The sequence below is a fragment of the Elaeis guineensis genome, chromosome 7 (assembly GCF_000442705.2).
Source record: "Elaeis guineensis isolate ETL-2024a chromosome 7, EG11, whole genome shotgun sequence".
Classification (NCBI taxonomy): Eukaryota; Viridiplantae; Streptophyta; class Magnoliopsida; order Arecales; family Arecaceae; genus Elaeis; species Elaeis guineensis.
In genome coordinates this window covers 75105296-75111641 of record NC_025999.2, presented here as the reverse complement: position 1 = coordinate 75111641, position 6346 = coordinate 75105296, and the positions used below count along the sequence as shown (strand labels likewise).

Sequence of the window (6346 nt, the reverse complement as noted above, 5' to 3'; positions counted from 1 at the left end):
TTACTCATCATATATCCTGCCTCCTCCTGTGGAGGCAGCACAATACGAAATCAAGTCCAGCATTATTCAAATACTTCCATCATTTTATGGACTGACAAATGAGGATCCGTATAAATACTTGGACAAATTTCTTGAGATATGCTCCACAGTAAAAATTCAAAACTTCTCCGATGATGCCTTCAGGTTGAAACTGTTCTCTTTTTCACTTAAGAACAAAGCCAAGCATTGGTTAAACTCCCTAGATTCCATAATCATTTCAACTAGGGACTATTTTCAGAGAGAATTCTTCAAGAAATACTTTTCAATTGGAAAAATGAATCAAATTAGAAAAGCCATCACTAGTTTTTCCTAATTGGATGGTGAACATTTTTATGAGACATGGAAAAGATTAAGAGATCTTATTCGTAAATGTCCCCACCACGCTGTCCCCAAATGGCAACTTGTTCAGTATTTCTACGATAGTCTATCGGAGAAACACCAACAAATGATCGATGCATCGTGTGGTGGGACATTCATGCTAAAGAGTGAGGACGAGGCTTGGCAGCTCTTTGAAATACTTAGTGAGAACTCCCTACATCACATGTCTACCACCTCTAGAGAACAACCCATGTCTCAACAGAAAAGAGGTAGAATCTATCAGATTAGAAATGTTATGGATATCCACAGTAAAGTAGATGAGTTGTCTTAAAAATTAGACCATCTTCTGAATACCGGATAGTCTTCGATTCTACCTAATCCAGTGCAAGATGTTTGTGCATTGTGTGCAAGCCCGACTCATTTTGTTAGTGAATATCCAATCGCATCTCAATTTTTTGAATTTGTGCATGAGCAGGTCCAGCAAGCTCTAGCCCAACAAGCTCGTAGATCAGGAAATGATCCATATTCGAACACTTATAATCTCGGCTAGAGAAACCATCAAAATTTTTTCTGGAGATCACAGCCAGTGGTTGGCCCTACTGTACCTAGACCAAATTGTCAGGACCCGACATATAGGCATGGACCATACCATCAGTTTCAAAATACTCCTCAACCATCTATCATTGGTCACAGCTCAGCTTTTGAGGATAAGATTCTAAAAGTGCTAGAATGATTAAAAGTCAACACCCAGACCCTTAACTCCCACATGCAATCTATTGCTAAGCTAGAGACCCAAAAAGGTCAACTAGCAACTGCAGTCAGTAGGAGAGAAGAAGAAAAATTACCTAGCCAATCTGAGAGCAATCCGAGAGGATAATTCATGGTTGAGAGCTCCAATACTCCAGATACCTTTTCTGAACATGCCAAATCAATCATGACTCTCAAAAATGGGAAGGTCATTGAACACATAAGTAAAATCAATGAGGCCGACCCTAGACCTCTGACTAAGCCCAAATCACCTAAGAGCAAGGAGGACACAAAAGTAGAAAAGGGACCAACTGCATCGGAATCACCTTACTTGCTTAAAACCTTATTTTTGAGTGCCCTAAAAGCCCCCACTCTTGTGGATAAGAAAGGAGGAAGACTTGATGAGATGTTGAAATTATTTAAGCAAGTCCAAATTAATCTCCTCCTTCTAGATGCAATCAAACAGGTCCCAGCTTATGCAAAATTTTTGAAGGAATTATGCATCCAAAAACGTAAATCTCGATCACAACTCTCGAAGAAAGTATGCCTCACCAAACAAGCTAGCTCTGTATTCCAGCATGCTACCCCTCCAAAGCTTAAAGATCTAGGTACCCCTATCATTTCTTGCATTATAGGAGACCTTCACATCGAACAAGCTCTCCTAGATCTAGGGGCGAGTGTGAACCTTTTACCTAGCTCAGTTTATGAACTTTTTGGATTTGAAGAATTGAAACACACATCGGTCACTCTACAGTTAGCTGATAGATCAATTAAGACACTACATGGGATGATCGAGGATGTTTTGATCAAGGTAGATGAGTTCTATTTTTCAGTTGATTTTTTAGTCCTTGACATGGAACTGAGTGGCAATCCAAGGCAAATTTCCATTATCTTAGGTAGATCCTTCCTAGCTACGGCAAATGTGTGCATCAATTGTAGGACAGGAGTCATGGATGTATCATTTGGGAATAAGAAACTGAGATTAAATATGTTTAGTGCATCTCAGGGACCATCAATGGATAGTTGCTTCGAGATAGATACATTCGAGAATATTATAGAGGAAGCAACATCAATGATTTTTGCACATGATTTTCGAGACACCCATTTGACGTACTTTGGAGTGGACGACTGTGATATGGAGAGAGATAGTGAAGAAGTAAATATTTTAGTTGATACATCAAGTGATGAAACTACTCTCCATTGGACAATCAAGTATGAGCCATTGCCTGCATTAGCCAATACACCCACAGCCCCACCATTAGAATCACCACCTACACTAGAATTAAAGCCACTTCTGGCCACACTCAAGTATGCATTCCTAGGACCTAATGACACCTTTTTGATGATCATTGCATCAGACTTGACCCCGGATCAAGAAGCACAATTGGTTGGTGTTCTGAAGAAAAATAAAGAGGCTATCAATTGGTCCATTATCGATCTAAAAGAAATTGACCCCTCCATCTGTATGCACCATATTCATTACGAGACAGATGCCAAACCCCATCGAAACATGCAAAGGAGACTGAACCCAAATATGCATGAAGTAGTGAAGAAAGAGGTGGTAAAATGGTTAGATGCTGGAATCATGTACCCCATATCCGATAGTAAATGGGTCAGTCCTACTCAAGTAGTACCTAAAAAAGCAAGTATTACTATGGTGGAGAATGAAGAAGGTAAATTACTTCCCACTCGCACACCATCTGGTTGGCAAATGTGCATTAACTATAGGAAACTCAATGCCGTTACTAGAAAAGATCATTTTTCATTACCCTTCGTTGATCAAATCCTAGAATGGCTAGTAGGTCAACATTTTTTTTGTTTCCTAGATGGTTATTCGGGGTACAATCAGATACCTGTATTTTTGGATGACCAAGAGAAGACCACCTTCACTTGCTCCTATGGTATTTTTGCTTTTCGACGTATGCCATTCGGACTCTGCAATGCACCCGCTACATTTCAACAGTGTATTTTGGCCATTTTTTCGGATATGGTGGATAAATATCTCAAAATATTATAGATGATTTCTCCGTATTTGAAATCACTTTTGAAAATTATCTTTATAACCTCTCCAAAGTCCTTAAGCACTGTACGGAGATAAATTTAGTTTTAAGTTGGGAAAAGAGCCATTTCATGGTTCGAAAAGAAATCATATTGGGACATATTATTTTCGAAAGGAAGATTGAGGTAGATAAAGCAAAAATTTAGGTCATCTCAAAACTACCACCCCCCACTTCGGTTTGACAAATACGATCCTTCTTAGGTCACGTTGGATTTTACAGATACTTCATTAAAATTTTAGCAAAATATCGAGACCCTTGTGCAATCTGCTAGTCAAGGATACACCATTTGTCTTTAATGAAGAATGTCTACAAGCCTTCTACACATTATGAACAGTCCTGACAACAGCACCCATAATAAAACCTCCTGATTGGTCCTTCCCATTTGAAATCATGTGTGATGCTTTCGATTTTGCAATAGGGGCCATCTTAGATCAAAGAATCAATAAGGAGCTACATGTGATATATTATGCTAGCAAAACTCTATCCGATGCTCAATTAAACTACAATATGATAAAAAAAAGAGCTACTAGCAGTAGTATTTGCCCTTGATAAATTTTGTTCATATCTGTTAGGATCTAAGGTTCTAGTGTATTCTGATCACGCGGCTTTGAAACATCTGCTCTCAAAGAAAGATACTAAATCATGATTGATCAGATGGATCCTTCTACTTCAAAAATTTGATCTAAAAATTTGAGACAAGAAGGGTTCTGAAAATATGATCGCTGATCACATTTCTAGAATCTTAGTTGATCATATGATGGGTACAGATGAAGTCAAGGAGAAATTTTCTGACGAATAATTTTTTGCAACATCTTCTGACCAAATCTCTTGGTTTGCCCACATCATTAACTACTTGGCAACAAGGCAAGTTTCTCTCCATTGGACAAAACAGGAGAAGAATCGATTCTTCTCACAGGTCAAACATTATTATTGGGAGAAATCCGAATTATTCAAACATTGCCCTGACCAAGTGATTCGATGCTATGTCCCTGAGGGTGAGTATCAAAGTATACTTACCTTTTGTCACTCTCATGCATGCGGGGGATATTTCAGTGGGAAGAAAACGACCACAAAAGTGTTATAAAGTGGGTTTTACTAGCCGACATTATTTAAGGATGCACATAAATTTTGTCTTGAGTGCCTGCGCTGTCAGCAAACGAAAAATTTTTCTAGAAAAAACATGATGCCCCCTATCTTCCATCTTAGTCATGAAAGTTTTTGATGTTTGGAGAATCGATTTTATGGGCCCCTTTCCTCCATCCTATAGATATGAATATATTTTGGTTGCGGTAGATTACGTATCAAAATGGGTTGAGGCTATGGCAACCAGAATGAATGATCACAAGGTGGTAATTGATAAGTGATATATTTTTACATTTATTGAAGGTATTTTTGGTAATTTATGATGTTAACATCTTCTTAAAAATCCTAATTTCATGAATTTATTGAATTTTTTAAAAAATAAGTGATTTTTAAAAAAAAATATAAATTAGATATATTTATAAAAAAATAGATGTTAATTTAATTGAACAATTTAAACACTAAAATAAAGAAAAATTTTTGAAAAATTTAATGCATATTTTTTTCAATTTTTCAGGTGAAAATCGAAGCGAAAACAGAGCCAAAATATCTTAAAAATAAAAAATATTACCTCTGGTGCACGATGGATCGGTCGTTCGGTCCACAGAGCCAGGACGTGATCCATAAAAAACTTCACATGGTCCACAGGCATGGCTCATAGTGAGAGAGAAGTTTTTGCATGATCCGACGGCCCAGAAGTGATCCATCAAGTGATCGGACGGCTGAGAACGCTTCCGACTATGTTAAGGATTTAAATTGCACGATCGATGGCCAGAACTTCATCAGAACCCAGATCCAACAGCTGACATTTGATCCAACTTTGATAAGGATTAAAACTATGGATTTTGGGCAGATCTGAGCGGTTCAAGCTCCATCCGATGGTCAGAAATATTCCTAAGGAGATTAATATGATTTCTAAAGGTTTTAGGACTCTTTTTCCTATCAAAAAATTATGAAAAAATTTATCTATAAATAAAAATCGAGAATAAGCTTTGTGAGTAAAAAATTAAGTAAAAAATATTAAAAATAAAAAAAAATTAAATAACTTTAGGGATCCAAGAAAAAGAAGGAGAGAAGCTGGTTCGCTCTATGAGTACGACGGAAGACGGAAAGGTTATCAACCATCTTCCTGATGAGGCTTGGCTGATCAACTTCAGATTCTTGTTATAGTTTTATTTTTATTTTATTTTATTATTCTTTTTAAATTTTTTATACTTGAATTTCAATTTTAATTAATGCAAAATTTATTTTTCTATACTTTAAATTTTTGTTTTTTATTTTTTACACGTAGATGCTAGGATCTAATTAGTAGATTTTAGTATCAATTTATTTTTATATTTTTTAATTTTATTATTTATTTTTATAGTAAGTAGATGCTAGGATCTAGTTAGTAGATCTTAGTATCCGATTTATTTTTTTGCACTTTTAATTTTATTTTTCGACTTAAATTATTTTCTTCAAAATTTTATTTTCTTTATAAAATTAAGATTTTAAATCAAAATCCTGTCTCTCTATAGATTCGACCAACTCACTGCTTTTATATATTTTTAATTTTTATTGAAGTCGAAATTTGATTGATAATCACGGTGTCCTAATGACAGCATCGCGATCGTATCAATTTTTGGTGCTGTTATCGGAGAAGGCACCAATTTTAATATTTAATTTTTTTAATTTTCTTATAAGTATTACTTACTAACTTTTTTTTATCTTTTTGTAGAAAAAATTCAAAAATTCAAAAAAAGGAGAGATAGAAAGCTTCCAAGTTGGTGAGATCAATCTTATCCTAGCGTTAACTTTTTTTTAGTATTAATTACTATTTTTTTAATTAACCTAAATTATCCACATAAACCTAATAAAAATTACATGACAAAAGTAGAAACTAAATTTTTAGGAGTATTCATCATTGTAGATTTATTTTTGGTGATCGCTGGAGACAAGATAAGCTTTCAAGTTTTATTAGTTTCATGCATCTAATTTAGTTGCATAGAATTCCTTGTTTTGAAATTGGTTGTGTATATTCATCTCAAATTAATTTAAGGGCAACACCCATAACAAGATAAGGTGAAGATTTCATCACCTCCCTTGGCCCAAAAACAACCAAC

At 35.4% G+C, this 6346-nt stretch overlaps 1 non-coding gene across 1 annotated transcript; it reads right to left on the bottom strand.

The window, feature by feature from the left end:
- Window positions 1-320: 320 nt before the first annotated feature.
- LOC114913485 (small nucleolar RNA R71) lies at window positions 321-426 on the bottom strand. Its single transcript, XR_003799463.2, has one exon. It is a non-coding gene; the product is annotated as a small nucleolar RNA R71 (small nucleolar RNA).
- Between the last annotated feature and the right edge of the window lie 5920 nt (window positions 427-6346).